Source organism: Cricetulus griseus (assembly GCF_003668045.3).
Source record: "Cricetulus griseus strain 17A/GY chromosome 1 unlocalized genomic scaffold, alternate assembly CriGri-PICRH-1.0 chr1_1, whole genome shotgun sequence".
In the NCBI taxonomy this organism is placed as follows: Eukaryota; Metazoa; Chordata; class Mammalia; order Rodentia; family Cricetidae; genus Cricetulus; species Cricetulus griseus.
Genome location: NW_023276807.1, coordinates 33,400,873 through 33,428,013, shown reverse-complemented (window position 1 = coordinate 33,428,013; position 27,141 = coordinate 33,400,873). Strand labels below are relative to the sequence as shown.

Here is a 27,141-nt window from a genome sequence, read left to right as displayed (position 1 = left end):
TGTAGACACCGCCTGCCACATTTGGTGTCTTACTGAGAAGGCCTTCAAAAGACACCCCTTGGTGTAGTTTCTAATCTTTGACTTTTAACCTTCAAAACTATGTGTTAAATAAATATCTGCTCTTTGTAGATTAGTCACAGTCAAGTAGATTTCAGCATCATCAAAAATGGACTAAGACAATATGAGTTTCTGAATAACATACTTGCCAGCATGTTCAAGGCCTTAGGTATACTGAGCTCCACAAAAGAGCCATTTTTTCTCTTTAGAGCCAATGATAGACATGGTGGCACATGCCAGCAACCTCATCAATGGGGAGGCAGAAGGAAAAGAGAGTCCACAGACCAAGACAGGGCCTGGGTTCAATAGACTATCTCAAAACAAAACAAACAAGTAAAGACAAATGGGAGAAAATCTGACCACATAGGCATGTATTACCATTCAGAGATTGCATAGCATATCAATCAGTCATGGAGCTATCTATAAATATTTGTGATTAACTTAGTTTAATTCTTTTCCTAGAAGTAAATTTTGAGACATATTTGAAGGAAGAGTTTCCTGGGGGAGGGATTCAAGGGTAGCTGGTAAGGAAATGACAAATTGGAACAGAATAGGAGAGGATTGCCACTAAGGGAACCTGAAACTTAATTCTGTGGGGGACCTCTGGAAGACGGTGTAGAACATGTGCCCAGGTGATCCCAACTGACAGCGATGGGACTGAAGTATGTAAGTTTACTCACCAGTTCTTGCTAGTTCATTGCATGAACAGTCAGGGGCTCTTTTAGGGGCTTTAACACCCAAAATGTCCATCCTACCTTAAGTGGTTATTATGAGTTTTGGCAGTAAGAGAGACACTTAAGCAACAAAATGCAGATGCTGATGATGGAAGTTAGAGTAGAATTGGCTGAAATTAACAGGACATGAACATATTATGGAAGGCAGCTTCTTAATTTTTAATTACTCATTTGTGTGATAATCTGTATGGATTAGGAACAGCAGATGAAGGTAGTTAAGTGCAAATCGTCAAATATATGAGGTACTTAAATTCAACAGTAGCAATAGACTATAGACATGATTCTAAGTAAACTGGTTTCTATGTGAATGTATACATTGATATAAACAATAAGGCAATCTATATTAGGAATTGTATGGTTGTATGTGCACTATAGAAAGTTCTACACACACACACACACACACACACACACACACACACACACACACACACACACACACACGTTGTTGCTATGTAACCTAAGCTGTTGTGGTACTCATAATCTTCCAGGTTACCAAGTGCTTATGTTATAGGCATGCACCCCACACTTAGTTAAAGTCATAACACTCCTCTTCAGGATGTATCAGTAAGACATTAAACCTTTCTATATTTCTCTAACTTATTTACCCTTGTCACACAATGACAGATTTCATTTGCTTGTTTTGAGATGGGGTCTCTCTCCATAGCCTGGCTGTCATGTAAGTCACCATGTAGACCAACATGACTTGAACTCACAGAGATCTCCAGTGCTGGGATTAAAGGTGTGCACCACCATACCTGGCTTACTTAGAGATTTCTGATAATTCAAACCTAAATTATTTAGTATTATACTAAATGATGACCCGTGAAGATGAGCATGTCCTATGAATGAGATAATGAATGAATTCCTACATGACAATACTTCTGTGCATTAGCAGATATTGCTAAGCAGAGATTCTTGAGATGAGAAGACTGTGATCTGTGTCATAGGTGCGTAATGGAATGCAATGAGTACCTTATGGAATTTTCACGTTCTTTTGTCCTGGAGCAAGAATATGGATATATGGATAGTGGTAAGGAGAGACATGCTATTAGGAAAGAAAGCATTCCCAAGAAAGGAAATGGGTCAGAACTGGGCGAAAGATCAGAAGCTCAGTGGCTCAAGTAGAGAGGGTTGTAATATTTTATGGGTCATTTGCTTAGTGCTGGCTTTTCTCTCACATGTCCCATGCATGTTGGCTTGGTCAGGGAGGTTTCTTGACTTTATAGTTGGCTAATGTCTTCTTTTATCTGCTAATTTTGACCTAACCCTCTACCCTCTTCTCCTGTTACCTCTGGGTGGGCCCAGTGTAATAATGTTGGGTCCTTCTAAGTGCAATACAGAAGGTAGGGAGTCTGTTTCAGAGAGATGCAATGGAGCAGACTCCTCTGATCATAGCTGGCCCAGAAGGCAGCAAGGCCATGAGCCAAGTGGTGTGGACAGTTTCTTGATATTGGAAAGGCAAGATTTGATCCATCTGTAGACCCTCAGTAAAGGCCCCATTGACATCTTGGCTGCAAAAGAATCATTTTTAATTTCTTACCTCTACTTTGTAACATAATTCATCTGTGTTATTTTAAACAACTCTCCTTGTGTAATTTATTCTAGCAACAACAGGAAACTATTATTTTTCCTAATCAAACACAGAGATATAAAGTCTTCTCTCCTCAAGTGGAAACAGTATAAAGAATTGTAGTCCCTAAGCTATATGAAGGGATTTGAAATGTAAGTAAGCAACCGTGGATTAGAATTCCTTCCAGTTACTCTCCATTAGATCTGAGATAGTTTTAAATTTTTCTTAGTTTTAAGTTCATCATCAGGAATATGATGACAGCAACTTTTCTTTTCGAAGTTTGTTGTATTCATTTGCATAGTTCATATTAAAATACGTTGCAGATGCCAAAGCAGTGCATGCAATCTTGTTTGTCTCTCAGACAATGAGAGTTGTGGAAGTCATCCCCATAATCAAATGTTCAAAAGATAGAAAATAAGCTATATAATTCTAATCTGAGTATTTGTAAATCAGACTACCTGCATGTATTAACAGCATATAAGCCATCAATATTTATGTGGGAGTGAATACAGTGATGTCACATGCAGAACCATTTTTCACTTTGGAAGAATTAGAAGACTGAATTCTAGCTTTGCTTTAAAATGTTGGTAAAAGTGTGCTGTGTGTTTTCTTCTCTTTGCATCTATCTTAAGGTAAGCAAAGTTTCCTTTGATCTACAGAAAAGAACCAGTGATCTCTGATGAAAGGGTCACCCTAGATTGCAGTGACCAAAAGACTTGCCTGCTGACAACTTTGCAGCAGTCTTCCAGCCTGCCACAGAGTCATGGCTGAGGAATCCACACAGCTAATGAATTCCATAAGGTGTTTCTCTCTTCTTAAGCCCCAGGCATGCAGCATCGCTGCTCATTGTTTTATAGCACAGACTCTAGCTCATTCTTGACACCCACTGCCATTTCCTGTCCCTTCCCAAAGTCAGCCCCAAACAGAACAACAGTACACAGCTTGCTATTTAATTTCCAACAGCATAGCCAGCATTCAGCCGGTAGGAATACCACTGTTATAACCCAGTGGGGTCAGGCTAGAAGTATCAGAAACAGGGATGGAAATAGCAAAGCATGTTCTTCTTAAGGATCTCAGTTCATTGCTTGCAGTTCTCACAATCTGTCTTGGACCAATTTCCATGAGTGTATTTTCATCAGTAAGCTATAAGTAAGCACAAATGAACAAAGAGTGTGCCTTACATTGTACCATTGTCCTCAAAATAATATCAGGACATGGACATTGTTATTATTTTACAAACAAGAAAACATTTCTAACAGTGACCAGCCGTGCAAGCAAATGGCATGGCTGATGGATTTGGAAGTTAAGTCTCGGTGGCATCCTTCTTTTTTCTTTCAGTCCTGCGGGCAAATGATGCTTCCGAGTAAAGTGTGAAAAGAACCCTTGCTATGCAGAGAAAATAGCATATTTGTGTCTTAAGTTTGACATTTTTATTAGATGAAGGGTTCATTTTATTTTTTATTTTTAATAAGTACTTTATTTCATATACAAAAATACAACACAATTGATTTTAGGATTTTTTTACCCCCCCCTTAGGATGTTTTTCCTAATAATATAGTGGTAGTTGGGATTTTATGAAAATTAGAGGAAGGGTTTTATTGGAGGTTTATTTCTAGTATTGAGAATAATGAAGTAACCATGACAAGGAAAGTAGAGGTCAAGATTTAAACATAATTGAATATGGAATTTTAGTCATATTGCTAATGTTTGGGTAGTTATTTTATATTTTGCCTATTTTGTAGACACATATATATGAGGTGTGATATTTATCCACCTGTTTGTTTATCTTTTGTGACATACCCAAATGTAGAATAGGTCAAAATCTTCATGGTCAATGAAATTCCTTACACCTTGCTTTATGTCTCTCTCTCTCTCTCTCTCTCTCTCTCTCTCTCTCTCTCTCTCTCTGTGTGTGTGTGTGTGTGTGTGTGTGTGTGTGTATACCACTATATACATATATATCACATATATATATGATAACAAGGCTTATACATTTGGGCATGAATTCATATACATACATACACACCATACACACACATACACACTTAAAAATAATTGTGTATTCATACACCCAGACTTCAAGGATATTCAGAACAATCTTCTTCGTGTGTGTGTGTGTGTGTGTGTGTGTGTGTGTGTGTGTGTGTGTGTGTGTGTGCGTGTGTGCATGTTAAAGAAAAACACATGGGAGGTAAAATTGCAGACTTCTGAAGAGCTCTGTATGGATCTCTTTTCCCTGCTTCACCATGGCCAGGATTCCAGATTCAGAGCTTTCACTCAAAGGAAGTGTTTGTAGTTTTACCACATATGTTTGGATCCTTCATGTTTCTGGATTTTCTCATATCATACATACAGTCTTCAATATGGTGTGTGTGTGTGTGTGTATGTGTGTGTGTGTTGGGGGGATGGTTGGTGATTTACTTTAGAAAACAAACACTATTGATATCAATAATTTTTCTGAATATATAGAAATCACTTGTAAAATCCATGATTGAATGTTCTCTGGTAGACAGATATTCAGGTTGAGTCAAAATTTTACCTATTCAATTATTGCTATAGTGAACATTTTTGTGTTTCCATATGAAACAGAATGTTTGTTTTTAAGGAGTTCTTTAATCAATTTACCTACTAATAATTGTAAAACATCTGTTAAAATTCGCTTTTTTTTCTTCTTTTGTGTGTGTTTTTTTGAGGCAGGGTTTCTCTTTTAACAGTCTTGGCTGTTCTGGAACTCTCTCAGTAGACCACGGTGGCCTTGAACTCATAGAGATTCACCTGCCTCCATCTCCTAAGTGCTGGTATTAAAGGTGTGCACCACAATGAGAAGTATATATATATATATATTCCTTTTCTATTTTGAAACAATAATATTAGGTTGGTTTCTGAAATGATTTCTTATTATAGAGTGTAGCCATGGCTACAATATTGTGCATTATACATTATGTACTAAATTTTTTGATGGTATTAATGGTGTTACAATAACTTCCTAAGTAGTTATTTTATATAGTTTATTTATATTAATTTTTGTATTTCAAAGTGAATGTAATTTTGTCTTATGTGTCATTCTTTATATTGCCATTTAGTTTAGAACAAACCTTGAATAACTTTGTCTTCAATGTATGATAAAGTTATTTTATTATAATTACTGATGTGCTAGAGTGTCATATAAACTTTAATATGTACCTCCTTTATCATCATGGCTTTTAATAGGAATTAGTTAATTTGATTAATATTTTTTTCTGTACTTTGGTTTATTTTCTCTTCTGGAAAATGTATTTATTTCACATCTCATTTTTTTTTCAGAACAGAAAGTTCAAATTTAGAACTTAAGAACACATAGTTTTGGGGTTGGTGAGATGGGTTTGTAGGTAAAATGCTTGCTGTCCAAGCTTGGAGACAGGAGTGAGTTCAAATCCCCTGTCTCCATGCAAATAATGGGTATAGTGCATGGTCTGTAACCCTAGCATTTAGGCTTGGGGGAAGATAGGGCCTGGTAGATCTCTAGAGCTTATGGGTCAGACAGTCTACCCAATCAGTGAGATCTGGTTCAGCGAGAAACAACCTCATCTCAAAATGTGAAGTGGAGAACAAATGCCAAAGAATGGAGTGTTAACCTCTGGCCTCCTCATGTACATACATGCATAATCATGTATCCCCTCATGCACATGCATGCATACGATCATTTCAATATATGCATACATCTCTCTCTCTCTCTCTCTCTCTCTCTCTCTCACACACACACACACACACACACACACACCTGGTGTTTTTAATCTCTCAGTAACTATACATTGTTTGATGATCTATTGCAATTTTCCATAAGTTCTGAGAAAAAATTTTTGAATAGGAGTTCTTATACGCACATTAAATGACCCTGTACATATCTTAAATGGCTTTGCCAATTTCAGTTTATTTAGTACATTACTTTTTATTTATGTTGCAGTTTTTTTTTTAAAAAAATATCAGTCTAGACTAGACAGATGACTCAGCAGTTAAGAGAATTTACAGAAGACCAAAGTTACTTCCAGGACTGACACTGAACAACTCACAACTGCCTACAATCCTACTTCCAGGATTGGATGAGCTTTCCTGGCCTCTATAGACATTTGCATACATGGCTTACACGAATCCACATATCCATACAAAATACAAATATAAATCTTAAATATTAGTCTAATTTCAAGATTTATCAAAGCAAATAATTATTGCAAAGCCCAAACTGCTTCCTTCTAAAATCTGTTTAATGAAACATACCTTGATTATTACGTATATGACAAACTTAAGGCATCTAATCTTCACTTTGGACACTGGGTTTGCAATCACAGTCTTTACGTTTTTGAATGAAGATTGACTGTGGTGTTTCTTTAAAAATGGCATATTCATTTTTAGCTCATTTACTTCTGCCTTTATTATGCTGTTCTTAATTATTCAAAAAACACTGATATCAGCAAATAATTCTAATTAATTCATTTTCTATACACAGCCCTACTGAATAAGAACATTCTCAGCTCGTAACTTCAGCATCTATCTTGATTTGCCTATAAGTGCATCTCATTTCCCCATGCTTCTGTTTCCAATGTTTATATAAACACATTGCTAGCCCTTATGCATGATGTAACAGGATATGATCCCATGATACATTTCCATGATGTCAAAGCTTTTTTTTTTTTTTTTTTTTTTTGGTTTTTCGAGACAGGGTTTCTCTGTGTAGCTTTGGAGCCTATCCTGGCACTCACTCTTGGGACCAGGCTGGCCTCGAACTCACAGAGATTCACCTACCTCTGCCTCCCGAGTACTGGGATTAAAGGCATGCGCCACCAACGCCCAGTAATGTCAAAGCTTTGAATTATGTAAATGGAAACATGAAGCAGAACCCCACAACTTGCTCAATGTGCACTCTCACGTGGCATTATGCATAGTCAAGTGAGGCTTTTTATCTCCCTATCTGCATTTTTGTAAAGTGCATATCTCTGTGGTATCTAGGCACTCAAGCAGTAAGTTAGTTTCTGCATCTGGTTAATAAACTCAGCAAACAAGAGTTTCTTCAGCATCTGGTGTCTGCTTTCCTTTTGTGAGTTTCCATGATTATCTAATGCATGGTGACCTTTGATAATTTCTGTGATTGCTTAGAATTTCAATGGTGGTTCATCTGACTTCTCTTATACTGGGAATTTTAATCTGACAACCAGCTTCCTCATGGTTATTTACCTTACCCTGGAATTCATAGGATTAACCACCCAAATGTTATTCAGTATCTGGGTTTTACATATATCCCATAATTAACTGGTACAATGTTCCAAAATATAATGGACTCAAACAAGATGATATGAGGATTATGAAGAGGAGGGTTACATTTTAGAAATATATTTGGTAAGGATTATTTTTTCTCATGTATGTTACAGTACAGGAAGATAATAAAAATGACGTAAAATCTGTTTTGGGAGGCTCCTGGTGTTCTAGACCTCAGCACATTACTCCATTTTTTTCCTCTTTGTGCCTTCCTCAGCCACCTCTTTCCCACTCACCCCCTACCTCCTTTGATTCTCACATCCTGGTATTAATGTAGCTTGTGTTTCTCTTAGTAAATGGAGAGTTTCCCAAAAGACAGACATTAATAACCTGGTATGGATTAATTTTCCTTCCTCTTGACAGAGTATAGGCAGAGAATGGGTAGCACATCAAAAACACTCAGAAGATATTTTTGTACACTCTGCTTGTCACATTTAAATGGTGAAAAAAAACCAAGACACTAATAAATAGAAATTCACCTGCCAGATACCTTTCTTACCATCTCTCACAAGTTACTTATCTTCTGTTATGTTGATCTCACCCCTCTACATTACATTCCCAGAAACTCCCAGATTAGAAAGTACTGCACCACAGGAAAACATTTCTTATGTTGAACCAAAGTTCTGTCTTTGTACACTGGCTCTGATAGTATAAACTGAGTAATTGAAAATGTGTCTTCTGCAGGTCAACACAATAAATGCATGCAAGATGTTACATCTTTTGTTTATATTTTACATGCTGCATGTGTATTTACAGTGCCATTAACAACACATTAGGCAGCCTGACTTGTAGCTGTTGTCCTCTTGTCTTAAATACAGCAATTGCAACTGAATGCCATACTGTGTTAGTCAAGGGCCTAGGTCATACCCAAGCGGGTCATGGCACAGCTTGAGCAGGACCTCATATGTTATGGCTTGTGATGAATCTGTAAGTCTTTCCACTCTATTTCTTGTGTTTGGTAAACAAGGTCATTTATGTTGTGCACACATTTATTGAGAATATAATTATCATGAATGTCCCTGGAATTAGATCTAACATCTTCCTAGGCTGGCAGCAGAGCTCACAAATAGCCCCATAGTTCTTGGCAGATTTGGGTAGAGTGCACTTCATGAAGAATGTTGTAGAGACTCTTGTCACATGGAATGCTTGCCCACCAAATTACAAGGACATAAGTCAGAGTTAAAAGAGAGGGACCTGGATTTATATATTTTAAACAACATGTATTTGGGCGTGTGTTCACTTTCAACAAAGGCTTTGGAGTGACTGTTATAATGAAAGTGGTAGTAGTGGTTATGCAGGCAAGTAGTTGGGCAATTGGGTGAGTCATAACAGAAAAGATAAAATGTCTTCAGTCCTAAGGAAACAGTGACATTCAGATATCAATAAGGATAAGTGACTAGTTTATGACTCAGGGCCTTCTGTCATTGTTTTAGTCTGCAATTTGTTTCATCAGGTTGGTGGTGGAAGTTTGTCAGAAACTGTCCACTCAGATGTTATCCAGGGGCGCACTACAACTCCAGATAAAAGGGAATTCTGGAATTGTACAAATAATGTAAGATAGTATGGATAGTGTAGACTCTAGAGGAAAAACATCATGGAAGAGAGTTTGTTATAACTTAGAAACTTATTCAGAATTTAACTTCTCTTTAAACTTCAGGTTCATCTTATGTTTTCTGATATTCTCTAGCTTCAAGTACATAGAATAATCCTGTATTGATAAGCAGCCTTGATCCTGGTCAAGAAAAAAATGTTCATTTCTCTAAAGATGAAAATTGCATTTGTAATGTTCTTAACCACTGAGCCATCTCTCCAGCCCTGAAAATTACATGTGTAATTTTAAAATTACATCTGGTTGCTGGCAGAATCCGCTGCTGAACACTATAGCTTGGCCCTAGGCCCCAGGGGCTTGTTATCAGACTTCACACATGTAGTCTGTTATATTGCCCCTCATTTAGACCTAGAGTTTCCAAAAGAATGCAATCAATATTCTTTTTTTGATGTTCATTTAGGGAAGAGTATTCTCATGTCATAAGGAAATTTTAGTCATGAGCATTGCAAGACTTTTAAGAAAATCATGTGTTTTCCTTCTTCAAATGTGTGCAAGCTGTCCAGGCTTCTCCAGATGCTCTGATCAGCCTTACATCCTAACGTAAGCTTCATTTGCCCAAGGCCCCATTAACAATACATTATGTTTATGAAGTGGCAGCTGATGAACAATTCGATTGACTTTGGTGGTTTTTTGTTTGTTTGATTTCTTTTGTTTTTTTGGTGCCAGTGATTGAACCCAGATCATTGCACATGATAATAAGCCCCAATTGCCTTTATAAACATAATTTCACGGCCAGTGACTTCATAGTCAATCAGCAGATTTTCAGGAAGGAATGTGAAAGATTAATTGCAGTCAAACATTGACAACGCAGGAGATATTTCATTCTCAGAATGGGATTTTTTTTACTACATTTAAATTTTATTAATGCTGGAAGCATGAAAAGCTTTGAATTAGGTAGTTTATTTGAGAATCTGTGATGATAACCCTTGAAGTACAGTAACAGAATGGCGCTATAGGTTAGAATCAGCACATGCTCACTATGAAGCAAAGCCACGAGTTCAGTAGCTAGTACCAAAACAAAATCAGTCCAGACATGGCTGAACCAAACAAACAAAATGCTGTGTCAACCAGTTACAATTCCATAACTGTAGCTACCTTCCCTTTTTAGAATGGAGTCTAGAGCTTTTGGAAATCAAAAATTGGATGCCTTTGTGTGAACTTAATTATAACCAAAATTAAGTGTAGGATGGAGATTTGTGACCATAGGTTAGATGGTGTTTATTCCACAATTACTTTATTGAGAGTATTATAAAGAATTTAGAAATGTTATATTTCTTTAGTTTGTAGAGTAAATAAATGTAGAATAAATAAAACTCAATAAATAGCATACATTTTAAATGTCTTCTTAATATATTCATCATTCCATGTATAAAAATAGATACACATGTTTTGATTTTCACCTGGGAGTCTTAAGCTAGTTGTTTGCAATCTATATCATCAGACATGTTTAGAGGGGTCTATCTATAAAACACCAAATTTGTAGCCACACACTTCATTAGGGATTTTTTTGTCCCAAATGTTTTGAATGCTGTGTATTATCAACATAAAAATGGATATTTTGAAAAGCAAACTTCGATTGTCTGCTCTGCTTTCAATCATTTCAAGGAGAACAGCACCTCTAGGGAAACCCACCCTTGAATGTACATGGAGAATGCTGAGCAGAGTTGCCCTGTCTATCTTTGCTGTTTCCATCTAACCTGTTACTCTCCTGGCTTCCTTCGATTGCTCTTTTGTTGAGTATATCTGGCTTTTAGTGACCAAATCTTCCTGTGCCACTGAGTCAGCACTCACTGGTGCCCCTCCCCCTTTGGAGCTTGACTCACCTCCATTGCTAGCATCACTCCTGTCTCATATTAGGAGATGCTGTGTGCCTGTTGTCTCTAGAACCTGGCTCAGTTCTAGCTAAGTAATCTTTGCGTGAGATAAACTTAATATTTGGCCTCTCACTTTATGTGGGCAATCATACATAGCAAATCTCAGAGAGATTTGATCACAACTGATCAAATTAAAAATTATTCCTAAAGAAATGGGTGACAGTAGTGATTTGTCATTATGAGTACCATGTGTTTCAGTCCTTAGCATGGCCCACAAGTTTTTTTGTGATAAGGCACATTTAAACATGATGAAACTGAGTTTTAAAGTGATTGTTGATATTATTTGAACATAGATTTTAAGAAATGTCCAAGACTTAGGAATGTAATTCCCAACCCTTGATATCCCTCCTAAGTCATACACTTAGGTACCATGCAGATGAAAGTGGAAAAGAAAGAAGTGAATGGAAATAATTGTTTTTAATGGTGTACCATTCAGCGTTTCTTTCAAAACACAGCAAATGCCAAGGCACTGCAGAGCATGGATAGATACAACTTGCTTTTCCTTCTTTTATGTAGATCTTGGTTTCAGTTCAGATTATTTTTGTTCTAATGAACAATCCACCAGCAATACTCAAAACAAACATTTTAATTTATAACATGCATTAAATAGCTTTTCAAGCAAAGGTTACACTTTATCTTTTTTTTTATTAGCCACCGCATAATATATATTGTAGATTGTATAGAACACCATGTACTCTATTAGCTTTAAATTAGGAACTAAGGGTCTGAGGCACCACATACACAGCATATTTCCGTAGCTTTGGGCAGTTTCCCAATGGCTGTGATACTAAAGATAACCATAGCAGATAAATCAAGCTCCAAAGTGGACTCTCCAGCCCGGATTTCTCCAGCTTTAATGTGCCTGTGCAATCTCCCAATGCAATCTTCATCACTACACATTACACAGCTGCCACTGCCTAGGGCACTGAAGTGATTTACATAAGCCAAGTCATTATTCTAACAATTAAATCACTTGGAATTAGCACAAGCACTATTTTTTTTCTTGCTCCAATGTTAGGCCTTAAAGTCAATTGAACACAACTCTCCATATGTTATATAATGTTACTAGAAAACAATGGTTTAATAGAAAAGCAAACAAACCAACCGGAGGTCATAGACTGAAAACAAGTATGTAGATATTCAGGTGACAAAGACAATAGAATATGAAGGAAATATTGGATGACAGCATTGCAAATTTTGAATGTGAAGTATTCTTTAGGTTGATTTCCCCTTTTCATTATTTCTTGTCCTTTTTTTCTTTACTCAGATTTGAACAACTCTTTTCAATCTCATCAATTAATTAATAGGGTGATCACTAAATACATGCAGACATTTGTTGAGTACTTGCTATTCATCCTTGATTGGTAAGTCCCTTGTTTCAACCAATGAGTGGTAATTCAGTTCCTGTCTCACAAAAGAACTGCTTAATATGCAATGAAAACTAAATACCTGAGCTCATGGTGAATGTGATTTACCTTTTTTAGAAAATTTTGTATATTTAATTTTAATTTTATTCTGTAGCAATTATTTTTATTATTCCGAAGTGTCAAAATGATGCCATATATACAAATAATTAGAATCATCTATAAGTCTAATAAAGTATTTGTTTTATTAGGCAAGGCAGAGTTTTATCAGAGTGCCTATATGAGAATAAATTGAAGGTTTTTTTTCTTCTATGCTCGGAAACAATCTTGAGCTTATGCCTAAAGCACGTTGCCAAACTAACTTTACAGCCTCTGCCACAAAACTCAAAAACAACCGAGTAGAGCATTGAGAGGGCCCACTTTGTTGTTCCACTGTACATGAAATGAACTGGATTGATTTCTTGGGAAACTAACCTTGCTGTATCAAGCTATAAATAATGGAATTAAATGGAACGTGAAAAGTCACCACTTAAATGTTATACGATGTGTTTTATAAGGTGACACAATGAGCAACACTGTGCTTTCTTTTTCTTTTTCTATTTTTGTGGTTCTGGAGATGAGACCCAGAGTCTTACTCTGGATGGATGAACACTAAGCCTCCAAATCTAATATTAAACTTTTGTTACATTTAGTTTAGGTACTTGCCTGGATTTTGACCCAAAGAAGAATTCACTATGGCCTACTTGTTCATTGCATGTTTCCAGAAATTTCAAGGGTTAACTTCATAGTAGACTGGCATTTAGAAAACTTCAACTGACTAATTATTTTATTTATTAAAAGATTTCAAAGACATTTCTGATGACAAGTTGTGGTTTATTGCTGTCTTTTGCCTGGCCTATTATATTAGTGCTTATTGTTGTTTTGCTTTATTTGTCTTTATATTTTATTTTTTGGAAACCTGCTATTTGATTATTTTTATAGAAATATTGATTTTATCAATTCTTTGAGAACTTTATACATTGTATTTTGATCATATTCATTCCTATCCTGCAACTCCTCAGAGATCCTGCTACAATACCTACTCAGCCTTGTATCTTTACTTTTAAAAACCCTTCATTTTCAATTTGTCCTGGCTGTATAACCCTGTATATGGTCATGAACTGGGGTCCCTTTTCGATACCAGGTCCATGCCCTTAAAGAAAACTATCTTCTGACAAATATCCATAGTCAGTAGCTTGCCAGCAGCTTGTAGGACCTCATGACCTTCTCCTCTTTCTATTCTAGATTTTATTTCTCTCGAACTTAAACAGGTCTTGTACATGCCATCACAATTTTGAGCATGCAGCTACTTTATTTGTTTCAGGAAAACAGTATTTCCTTGTAGTCAGTTACTATCTCTGGCTCTTACAATTTTTTTCACCTACTCTTCTACAATGATTCCTGAATCTTGGGTGGAGGAGAGGTGATATAGATGTCCCATTTAGGACTGGACACTCCATAGTCAGACATTTTCTGTACTTTGATGACTTGTGGGTCTGTGTTAAATGCCATCAACTGAAAAAAAAAAAAAAGCAAGCTTCTCGGATGAGGTCTGAGTGGTACACTAATCTATGGGTATAAAGACACGTCATTAGTAATGGGTTTACTCTTATGCCCCACTAGCAAAGTAACAGTAGTAGGTTCTCTCCTAGTGCCTATGACTTGTCTAGCCCCAGATTCTTAGCTCCAATAATGGCCCCAGGTTTGGATTCCATCTTGTGAATTGGACCTTAAGTATAATCAGGAAGTAGTTTGTTACACTCACAATTTTCATGTCCCATGTCACTGCGAATATCTTGCCACACATACTATTATTGCAGCTCCCAGAGTTCACAGCTGGATGCTATTGATTACTTTTCTCTTCTGATAGTGTGCATAGCATCTTCCAGAGCTTTGGAAGCTAGCCAGTAGGGGTGAAGTTCTCATTTCAACACCAGCTTGATTCATCTGTGTTCTGTGACTCCAGAAAAGTTCTGGAGTGTAAGGAAGAACAACAACTCAAGTCTGTAATGTTGGAGGGGAGGGTTTGGTGGGACCTTGATGGCCAATAACTCTAGTCGAGGTAGCTCGTTTCCAGCACTATGCTCTGGTTGCTAGTTGGAAACTCCTTTTATGTTTGTATTTTAGGAAACTTCTACAGTGGTAATTTTTCATACGAACTTTTCAGAAACTCCTTAGTGTTATTTATCACTCTCTGTGTTCATTCTCTACTAGGTCCTCTAGCGTTCACACCATTTAATCCTTAATCCTATCCATTATTCCCCTTTAATCTGTTACGGCACTGTCTTCCATCTTTTCTGCCTTGCCACTGTTCCCCAGTGGTTCCTGGGTTTCTTTGCTACTGTGAGTTTTCACAAATATTTTGTTTTTGAGACAGTCTTTCTGTGAGGCCAAACTGAACCTGAAAGTCACTATGTAAACCAGCCTAGCCTCAAACATTTGATGCTTGTCTTTTCACCTCTCAAATTCTGAAAGTGCACCACTGCACTTTGGCTGTCTCCTAGCATTTGAAGCCAACATCACCTAGCATTTACTTTTGACTTGATATGTTATTTTCAGTATGTAATCAAACAACCTTTATTCAGTCTTGAAAAAAGTGGCACAATGCCTCTTAAAGTTAGTAAGACAATTTTACTTATCTATTACTTTCTTCTTTTGCCACTTATAAACAAATAGAAATATATGTTAAAGAAAATTTAACAGCCCATATAAGTGAAAGTTGAAACCATCTATAACTTTGAAGTAGCACTAAGGTTGAAACATGATAAAACTTAAAGCATTGATGTCATTTTCTAATGCAGATTTTATTTGATTAAAAAAACCCCACAAAGTTATGCAACTAGACTCTTCTTATAATGGGTCTGTTCAAAACGTTAACTTATATTGAAATATGTGTCCTTCCTTTTATCAAATAAAGAAAGATTTTTTTCAAATCTCCATGAACAACCAAATAATTTTTTTTTTAAAATTTGGAATAAATACTGGGTTAAATCTAGAGATACATCTGAAATGTAACTCTTTATGTTAAATGAGTAATGATAAGATTTTTTTTTGCACAAGCTTATTACATAATCTCTGCTGTTTCAATTAACTAGTTTTCATAGTGGCTTACATTTGAATTTAGAATGTGTACTACTTAATGTGACAAAGTTGGTAGTCTCTTAAACTATTGTTACCACTCATTTTGTAAAGAATTCCAGCTTTGCATAACCATTTAAAATCTATGAACACTAATACATTAGATATTTTGTTTAAGTATTCTTAAGACTGTGGAACCAGAAGATCATTATTGAAATGGCATCCTTAAACATAAAATCAGATATAGTTATCTGTATAAGTAGCACATGATAAATATTCATTTTATGTTTTTGTTTGTCTCTCCATATTTTTTATTTGGTGAGTATATTTAGGAATATGAAAGGCATCTAAGTGATTATAAAATAGTAATTTTACAAAATGAAATATTTAAAATAAGTATAATAAATATTTTCATTGAAATGAATGATTATATTCAAGTCTTTCATTCCTTGTATGTATATACATTTGTATTTTAAAGTTCTTGGCAGTCATCTGAGAGAAAATTATTTCATATTTTCTGAGTGTTTATCCTGCATCCCAAGCATTATACAGAATTCTACCAAGACATCCCTTTTAATCATCACAGGAATTCATGTGGAGTTATTATAGCCTTCTTAGAACAGAAGTAATTGAGGCACAAAAAACTAAATAACTTATTCAATTTTCACAGCTGTCAGTGAAAGATAAATTATTTGCTCAGGCCAGTTCAACACTTGATGTTATCCAAATGGCCAAGAAACAATGGCTATATCTAAAGACTGTTCTCTTTGCTTCTGTTTTGGGTGCACAAAATAAATGTGATTCTTAATTCTAAGCCAAAAGAAAACTTTTAAACTGAGCTGTAAATATCAGTGTAAAACATGATGATATTGTTATTATGCAAGTATGTTTAATTTGTGAGTAAACTCTATAGATTCAAAGTAGACTAATTCATAGTTAGCATTGGCCAAACCATTCAACCATTTAATTTTCTATTATTGTGTTAGGAAGAGTTTTTGTTTTCTCCAAAATTATTCTCCTTATTCAATAAGAACTTAGACATCAGAAGACCCTTAAAGAATTTTCTGCTAATAAAAATTAATGTATATATCCCCACAGACAAAATATGTTTTCTTTCTAGCAGTAAGCAGTGACTATATAAAACCATATTTTTTGTCACCTGGTAACTCCATTTCAGTTAAGGTGGATTAGTTTTTAAAAACTGTGGAGTTGTAGATTTTAGAAAGGTCTATGTACAAGGGACAATTTAATGAGACCCACTTTAAATATTTTTCCATACTAAACTAAAAAAATTTTGTGATCTTTCCAAATGATGAATTTGAAAACATTCAAATGGTTGACATCTCTTTACAATGAAATTTATTGGCTGTTGGTCTACTTTTCCCTCATGCTGTGAAGTCACTACTAAGTCCCCTTGAACCCAATGTAAATTTTGTGGCTCCGGTAAAATGAGGCCTTGTTTAGAAGCCTGCTTTTAAACTATTAAACTCGGGGTTTCATAATTTCCTTTCTACACTGAACTTTTCCTATAATTCCAGATAAAGAAAAAATAGGAATTTAATTTCCGTACAAATTTCTTTCCAGAGCCTCTGTCCAAAATACCAAGTGCTGAAATTTTAAAAGAAGTTCAGTGTAGCATATGCTAATTTACACCTTTTCCTTGGTTTGTGTTCTGTTCTTCTTTTGTTTTAATGGATAAATCATAGAACATTTAAATGACCCACATTCAGAGTGTGGCACATTTTTGTTTTCCTGTTGCAAATATAAATTATGCAATTGTTATTTTATTCATTGTGTTTTGTGCATATCTAAAATGAAACAATTTTAAATTGTGAAAAACATGCAATAACCAATATTCTGATGAAGTAACAAGTAGCAATCCCATTTTTGATGCTATACATGTTGATAAAAATGATAAATGAGGAATAATGTTAAATTCCTAGCCAGGTGATGAAACGAAGTCAAGTTTTTCTTTATGCTTAAAATCTGCTTTACATAAATAGTAATGAGGTAAATGTTAGAAGAACATGTTTGGCTAGCTTTAAGGTATTAGCAAGAATTAGATACAGAAAAGCATCCATAAGAAGAGAAAATAGAGCTGGGCGTTGGTGGCATATGCCTTTAATCCCACCACTCGGGACGCAGAGGCAGGCGGATCTCTGTGAGTTAGAGGCCGGCCTGGTCTCCAGAGCGAGTGCCAGGACAGGGTCCAAAGCTACACAGAGGAACCCTGTCCCAAAAAACCAAAAAAAAAAAAAAAAAGAAGAGAAAATGGTATTGGGAATAGGCAGATTTGTTAATCATTTAAACTAAAAAAATAAAATACATGCTTGAATATTTCAAATTACATTCATTGAATATTTGCTTAACTGAAAATCATAGTTTTTATGGTATTCAATTCTATTATTAATATTATTATTATAAAATTATATGCTAGGTGACCATTTCTATATAGACACATTATAAATGATATCCTCAACTTGAGATATGGACTATAACATAATGAGTAGGTAATACATGCAAGCATATATGATGTTCCAAACACTTTTTTTTCAGATTCTTTTACACGTATTTAGGTGGCTCCCATTGAATTTTTGCTTTCATCACTTTTTAAAGCATAAAAATCAAATATTTAAATATAATTTTGTTGAAATAACTGTTCAAGCATTCACATTTTTAAACAAGTTTATTTGGAAAAAATCATATATTCTCTATATAAATTTTTATGAGATATATGATGCATAATGATTTTATTCACAATTTTATTATATATTTCAACCTCTTTAAATTTTGGTGTGTGTGTGTGTGTGTGTGTGTGTGTGTGTGTGTGTGTGTGTGTGTGTGATGTGTTTGCATTTGGGTGAGAGAGAGAGAGGCAAGGGGCTTGATTGTGTGAGTTAGAGAGCAATTTGTGGACCAGTTCTCTCCTTCTGTTATGTGGGTCTCCACTATTAAGTTTAGCTCCTGTGGCTTGGAGGCAAGTGCCTATGTTAGCTGAACTATTAATTTAATTGCTCTTTGTTTTTCTTAATGCTTGTCATTGAAGAACAAAACTGTAATTTTGTTTAATCCCACTTATTTTCAAAATTTCTGCTTTCTTTGTAATGTCAGAGTTCCAAAGAGTTCAAGGTCACAAAGATGAAATTTTATTTGGTGCTGTGAGTGTTGTAGTTTTCACTCTCGTATTTAGGCAGGATCTGAGTTTTGGTTTCCTCTAGGATACAGTTAGGATTGAAAAATGGATTTGCTTGATAGGATGAGGATAGTAGCTCAGTAATATGAAGGCAACATTGATCTTTAATTAAATTTTAATCAATCTACCAACATATTCTCTGCCCCTTTCCTTCCATTTTATATAGTAGCTGGTGTACAAATAAAACTATGTATATGGGGACTTTTGATGACTGATTCTATTTCCTTAGAGGTTATAGGTCTGTTTACGTTGCTTATCTGTTCTTGATTCAGTTTTGGTAAGTGATATCTGTCCAGAAAATTGTCCGTTTCCTTTAAATTTTCCAATTTTGTGGAGTACAGGTTTTCAGAGTATGACCTGAAGATTCTCTGGATTTCCTCAGTGTCCGTTGTTATGTCCCCCTTTTCATTTCTGATTTTGTTAATTTGTATGTTCTCTCTCTGCCTTTTGATTAGTTTGGATAAAGGCTTATCTTGTTGATTTTCTGGAAGAACCAACTCTTTGTTACATTGATTCGTTGAATTGTTTTCTTTGTTTTGACTTTATTGACTTCTGCCTTCAGTTTGATTATTTCCTGGCGTCTACTCCTCCGCAGTGAATTTGCTTCCATTTGTTCTAGAGCTTTCAGCTCAAACCTAATTTTCATCCATGTTTTGAAACAACCTCTCATATAGAGCCTGGCACTCATCAGTTTGCCTAAGTTGGCTGTCCAGAATCCCCCTCAACTCCCAGATAATCCCGTTTCCACCCCCTGATCTGTCCCTAGCCCTGAAATTATAAGCACATGCCACTGCACCTATCATTTTACAAGGGTGCTGGAAGTATAAACTTGACCCCTGTACTTGCATGGAAGGCTCCAAATTTCTCACCTGTAAGTCACCTGGTCTTAAGCTCTTACCTCAGATCTTAGTGCAACAAATGGTTTAATATGATAGCAAAATGATGGAGAAACATTACAAGATTTAAGATGTTGCATGACATTGCTTTGTCTTTGTCAAAGCCTATGACTATTATTGCTTATTTAAGTATTGCACAAGAGTCAACACATTAGAAAAAAAGTTACGTCATTGATATTTTACCTTGACAAGGCAAACAGTATACAAATTACTCTTAACCAACATGGATTTAAAAGCCCCTGCTCCCTATTTTACCTTTTGGTTTGCTTTTTAAAATTTGGTGCCAATGTTTTGGAGGGTTTACTTGTGTGTGGTACATATTTACGACTGCACTGGTCTGTGCCTTTCTCTATTGCTTCCTTTCTTGACACAAGATCTCATACTGAACCCACTCACAATTTGAGCTTGGTTTTCTAGTAGAGGGAACTTTAAAGATCTGCCTATTTTTTTAACCTCACAGTGCTGGGGTTACAAGCACACACAACTTTGCCATGCTTATTTTATGGATTCTAGGGATCAGAACTCAGGACCTTATGCCATCATGTCTGTAGAGCAATTGTTCCTACCACAGAGCCCTTCCTACAGGCCCATTTCATAGATTTCCATACTAGGACCTTTGCAACCAACTTTATCCTTACATGCTTTTAATCTTTATTTTCTGTTATACCAGGACTGTGATTCAGGTGAAATGGGGTTAGTTTTACATGGGTGGTAGTAGTAGTTAGTTAGCCACTAAGAGGCTTTGACCAGGCATGAGTGACAATTCATTCTCAACACTGGTTCAGTACAGGTGATTCTTCATCTTCTCTGACTTTAGGATAGGGATAAAAATCAATTTTTCTTGCATTATGTTAAATGACCCTCATAGAACTTCTTCTAACAGTCAGCTATTCATATTACATTTTAGTTGATTTAAAAATAAATTTAAAAATCAAATAAAAAACATAAACTTTCTGTGTTTATTATTCTTCCTTTTACTTGGTCCAGTTGGAGAGTTACAATAATAACATGGTGAAAAACTTGGCTGAAATACAAATATCCTTTCAATCTTCACTCTAAGAAGGAAATTATGTTTATTTTCTTCATTCACAATTCAGACTGAAAAAGGAAAACCTCCTAAATACCATTAGGGAAGTTGCTACTTTTGGAGCAACTTTAATGAAATTGGAGTTAAATTATCTGTAGCTGTTTCTATATGGTTTTGTGAAAGTTATCAGCACTGCCATTTTATGATGTGAAAAATGAGGAGAAACTACTTACATCCCCTGTTCAGTTTGGGAATGCTGTAAAGAAGAGGTGCTTAGATGCAACAAAACAGGGGTGGGGGAAGTACAGGAGAACAAACAAGACAGAGAATGGGTGAGGACACTTTCACAGTGCAGTGGGTTATATGAAAGAAATAGCAGGGGCTAAAAGGGAATGTGTAGCTCGGGATATGGAGTTGCCTCAGATGGAAGTCTGTAGTGATAATTTGACATTGAAGTTGACCCTTATTGAAGAGAAGATACCAGCCAGGTATAGCATTAGGAGAACCTAATTCTATGAAAGGAAAGATCTTTGTCAAGGTTATTTGCTTAAAATAAGCTTCAAGATTCTAAGACACTGAAGTTCTACAACAGCAGTTCTCAGCCATCCTACTGCTGTGACCCTTTAATACAGTTCCTCGCAGTTGGTGACTACCAACCATAGAATTATCTTCATTGCAACTTCATAACTGTAATTTTGTTACTATTAGGAATCATAATGTAACCTTTTTTTTGAGATAGAGGTATGCCAAAAGGGTCTCAACCCACAGATTGAGAACCACTGTTCTACAGTGAAGTTTAGAGGGTGGTGTATGCAGTTGAGAAAAACTGAGTCCTTAATAGCAACTAGCTAATCGACTAAGTGCTGGCAGGTGGATTTTATTTAAGTATGTTGGTGAGCTAATTTAAGCTGACCAACTGGGTAAGAGACTTTCTGAGGTGAACACTGATCAGTACTGCTCTGATCTGTGTAGAGTCAGTTGCATCGATTAAGAAAGTAAGTGGGAAGGCCAGTTTGGAGAATGATGCTGTGATCATTGTGCTGACCAAGAATTTCAAAGCAAATAGGAATGACATTGCTATAATTTTATAATAAAACACTTAAGACTTGCTAATAGAGTTCATTTTGGAATAAGAGTGAACTACTACATCTAATTTTCAGACTCTTAAATTAGATAAAAGTAACTAAGTTCTGAGCATATGGGAAAAAAAGATCTTGAGGGGAATTTTTTCTAAATTAGATATTAGGGGTGCAGTCTTGAGAAGTCTAATGACAAACTTTTGAGACAAGTTTGGGCTGAATGTACACATTTCCATCTTAAGACACACATTATTATTTGAAGAAGTCAGTAATAGATGAGGTTACTCAAAAAGGGAAGTAAGACGGGAGGCAAAATAGTTCTGAACCTTTAGTACTCAAATTGGAGAGATTATGTATAGGAGAATTAAATAACGGTCATAGATAATAATAGATACTGATGGAGAGGAAATAGAAAAGTATGGTCTCAAGGAAGCTGTACGCATGGGAGCACACACACACACACACACACACACACACACACACACACACACAGCATTAAAAGAAAAGCAGAACAATGACTTATGAGAGAGTTGCAGTAGACTGCTGAGGAAAAGAATCCAGATTGAATGCTGACTATAGGCTAACAAGGAAGAGCACATTTTCAAACTGTTAATTTCTGAGAGAGGAGAAGGATGTAGACTTAAAGGTTTTTTTTTTTAAATTCTGCTTGATATTTTCTTATATGCTTATATTTACTATTTACTGTGTTAATTTATTCTTTAGTTCATCAGAACAGGGTTTGTATGCTTGTGTGTGTGTGTGTGTGTGTGTGTGTGTGTGTGTGTGTGTGTGTGTGTGTGTGTGTGTGTGCGCGTGCATGCATGCGAGAGAAAGAGAGAGAGAGAGAGAGAGAGAGAGAGAGAGAGAGAGAGAGAGAGAGAGAGAGAACTCTCAAGAACAAGAACAGTTAAGTGTTGCTTCAGCAAGAACAGAAGTGTTGCACACATCTGTGGAGTTAATGGCTCTGGGGAGAATGAAAAACATTTGATTAGTTTTCTTGAAAGAAGGAAGAAAGATTGGGAAAGATTGGGAAATGGGATTCTTGCTAAAGGTCAGTCGAGGTGATCAATTATGATCCAGGGGATGCTGGGAAATGTGACATTTGATCATTTACCCAAGGTGATCAGCTATGGAAGGAGATAAGGTTCTCCCTACACTGATTTACTAGGGAAAAAAATATTAGTCAGATTTTCATGACTGCATCAAATAACTGGGGTAATTAACTTACCATGGAAAAATGGTTATTTTGGGACTATAGTCCCTGAACAGGCGCTTATGAGGCTGTGCTTAGGTAGCATGCCTTGGCAGGAGAGGTTTCGTGAAGCCAAATTCCAAATCTTCATGAGCCTGGAGGAAAAGAGAGCAAGGAGGGGGCAATGACACACAGTCTCCTTCAGCTGCATGTCCACAGTCACACAAAGAACCCCACTGAAGCCCAACACTTAAATGTTCTTAAATGCCCCCTTCAGTTATCCCCCTGGGTTCTAATACCTTCAAAGGATCATTTGGGGAACAGTCGACATTCAAACTATGACATTTAGGTTCCTCAGAGGAAGTGTCAGGAAGACTCAGTGCTGAGGCCAATTAGACAGGGGCTCAATGGTGTATTAATAGTCCACTCAAGGAAAAGGCATAGTAGTGATTATTAGCACTTCATACATTCAATTTGAGAAAAAAACATTTTCAGAATGAATGAAAATAGATGAGAGTAGTGACATTAGTTTTATGAACATATCTTTGATGCACATGCACAGTTTCTTATCTATATTGGGGTTTTCTGTTGGGAAATGTAGGCCCTCCAGAGAAATAAGTAGCTCATTTCACCTAAATATCCAATAAATGTTAATTATATTAATGAATATATAAAACAAATATGTTTGACATGCTTTAACAGATAAGCTCATTTCTTCATCCCCCCTCCTCTGCCACTTCTCTTTCCCCTGATTCCCAAATCAAATGATACCTTAGGAGTATAGTCTTATGGACAGGAGGAGTAAATAAAGAATATTCATTTAGGTCTCTTAAAATCAGATCCAGTTAGGTAATATACTGGTCATATAGAACTGTACCTGGCAAATATTAGCAAATATGCAGTTTGGAATTTTACCAGCTAAATTAAGTGAACTGGGTTCCATAATGCTTTGGTTGCATCTTGGGGTCAGGAAGCTAATAGCAGACAAGAGTAGAGCATCTAATGTTTGAAATTTGCTGGTTCAGTTAAATGGATAGTTTCCTCTAGTGAAACTTTAAACATGAATTTTGCTTATTGGCATAGAATGTAGAATGTAAATATTTAATTCTAAACTTGACCTTCACAGGTCAGATTTTAAGCTGAAAATAAAATGTGGCCTAGGATTATTCTTAAATTGAAATCTAAGCTTTAAATTATGAATACTGGTTGTAAATTTCATTAACATAATGGTATTCTTCTCTTATTTAATGAGGACGTTAACTCATTTAATTACTTTATCTACAGAAATGTAGACATGTTGGTGTTAAAGGTCAACTGAGTTTTTAATACCATACTCATTTGTCTAAATTTTAGTTTGTTAGGACTGGGACGGTTACAGCAAATATTTATTACTACAGGGAATCTGGTTTTAAATTTCCATCTTCTGTTAGTAAGGAATGCTTTATTCCTTAATATTCCTGTACAAATAATAGTATTTGCAATGACACACCTGCCGACAGTCTTGTGAATTCAGACTGCACAAAGCATGCAATGAAGAAATGTATTGTGGGAAGAGGTTGCCTAAAGCAGCTGTGACACTGAGTAATGGACTAAGCTTAGTGGTGTGCCTAAAGTAAGCATTTAAGGATCTAGGGAATTCTGGAGTGATAAGGAAGTGTGTGTGGCTTCTCAAAGTAAGTGCTTTTCCCAGAGCTCACTAAGTGGACTGACCTTAGGCAAACTTAATGATGAATTAGATATAGTAGTAATAGTTCCTTTTCCAGCTTCCTTAAGGAGGAGTGGATAGGGAGGAGGTAGAGGAAAAGGGGGAGGGGATGGGAGTATAGGAGGGAGGGAAAATGGGTTGGTATGTAAAATAAAAGAAAAATTGTTATTTAAATAAAAGTATAGAGCTTCAGTATATTCTAGCCACCAACTGCTGCACACCTCTCTTTCTCTTTGTCTCTGTCTCTGTGTCTCTCGGTCTCTCTCTCTCTCTCTCTCTCTCTCTCTCTCTCTCTCTCTCTCTCTCTCACACACACACACACACACACATTCACACACACACACACACCACACACACTCTCAGAAGCAAAATTCAACTGTGGACCAAACTAGTGTCATCATAAAAGATGATGAGTTAATACATTTTATGTGTTCATTGATTCATTAATACGTGTGTGTGTGTGTGTGTGTGTGTGTGTGTGTGTGTGTGTGTGTACCACATGTGTGTAGAGGCTAGCAATGTTAGAGAAGTGTGTTGGAACTCTTGATCTATAGTCACAGGCAACTGTTTGCCACCCTATGTAGTAGAGCTGGGAACTTAAGTCCTCTGGGAGGGCAGAAATCTCTTGTCACTATTGAGATCTCTCCAACCCTAGTAAAGAGATTTTTAAAAAGACAATTAAAATTTGATAACTTGCATCTCTGAAGTAAGTTCTCACATAGCTTTTAGTCCTAGAAAGTAATTCAACAACCCACGAGTTGGTGAGAGTGCAAAATGGAAGTTTTATGTTTTAGATGCAGTACTTCTGGTTAAATAATTCAACTTTGTTTGCCTCAACATTGTTTCATAGCAACAAATTCCTCTCCCTGACACTTTAGTAACTAATCTGGAATTCTTTAGACACAAGCACATAAACTACAGAGAATTTGTCTGGAATTAATTGTCTTATACAAAACAGGTATGTCTTAAGTTTTGCAAGTTCCTGGAAAAGAAGAAATTTGGGAAGCTGCTGTTTAGGATTCTTAGCGCTCAAAATAAACGTATGTAATTTCTAGCTTAGGAAATAAAGGAGAGACTTTGTTCCTGGATAACATGCCTAGAACATTCCTTGGCACATTGTAGTCATCCAGTAGAAAATGATTACTTCATAATCTCTTCTCTTTGGCCATTTACTTAAAATACTTTATTAAAGGTAGAGTCTGCCCAGTTGGCATGCCTCAGTCTTCAGCTCTTCACAAAGGTAATGGTTGAGGACTAGAAGCTTCTTAAGGTACATCTCATTATATAGTTTTTGTTTGTGAACAGACAAAACTATGTTTCTTGTTCTACACTTTAAAATATGTTAGGACTTCTAAATGTCTGCTGAAGAGGCATTGAATATATGTAATAGATAGATATAGATATATTAAAGAATTAAGTAACAGACCATAGTTCTGCTTCAGGATCTTCAGGCATATACAGGATGCTTTAGAAGAGAAAACATGTGCCACATTTAGTTTCACACAAATAAGAAAAGGTGGCTTCAAGAGTAGCCACAGTAGGGCTGGAAAGAAAATGTGGGTAGCTTCCAGTGCCCCTTATCATTGCCATTCACTTTAGTTCTGGACACTTCTTATGTGGATATTACCTGCCTTTGAAGACAGTCTTTCTTTTTGTGTAAATGCATTCTGTTTCCATGTAAGCCCTGGTGTGTGCTATGGTTGTTTTGGGAAATAGACATGCAAGTCCTTGCATCCTCTGGGTTGTATGATTCGTAAAAAATGTCTCAGCCATTTTCAGCTGACTCTTGGCTAAAATGGGGCAGGTGGTGGAATTAAGGATGCTGTTAAGATTGGGTACTATTCTCACACCTTGCTTAAAGTGTGGGCATCAAGGGAAAGCTTTGAAAACCACCGAGGATGCAGAGATCTGGGACAGCTTCTCAAGGCTTTTTAAGCTCTCCCTTAGTTCTCTTGAGCAGTTTCAATATGTTCTTCTGGTCTGTATCCTCAAAGATAATCGTCTCCATTTGTTCTCCCCACTTTTCATCCTCATAGGATTAAATGGGCTCTGATAGCAACAAAAAGCCAATTGATGGGGTTCAAAGGATTTTGTCATTTTGAGCACATTTCACCTTTTGGGGAAAGGCTAAAAATGCTTTCCCATAGGGAGAAATAGGTGTTCCTAGCTCTCCTACATACGGGATCATAATAGAAAAGAATGAAAAAAATAATCAAATAAATGCTGCTTTGTGAATGGAAGCACCGGTGAGAGAAAAATCAATCATCTGTGAAGAAGGCATACCGGATCCCATCTATATGAAATAGGCATAAATTCAGTTCAAGCTCAACCATAAAAGGAAACTAAACTACATCGTTAATATGGAATGGAACTTTTAAGAAAGTAGGAAACCATAAGTAATGTCTGCCTTCTTACATACCTTATTTCACAGGATC

At 36.1% G+C, this 27,141-nt stretch overlaps 1 protein-coding gene across 2 annotated transcripts in view; it reads left to right on the top strand.

The window, feature by feature from the left end:
• The window catches only part of Vegfc (vascular endothelial growth factor C), a 95,130-nt gene that overhangs the window by 28,963 nt on the left and 39,026 nt on the right, over positions 1-27,141 (top strand). The window contains exon 1 of one of the 2 annotated variants that reach the window (XM_027391045.2): positions 12,418-12,497. The exons of the other annotated variant lie outside the window; for it this stretch is intronic. The gene's annotated coding sequence lies outside the window, so the exon portion shown is untranslated. Of the gene's footprint in view, positions 1-12,417; positions 12,498-27,141 lie in introns of those variants that run through there. 2 annotated transcript variants of the gene reach the window in all.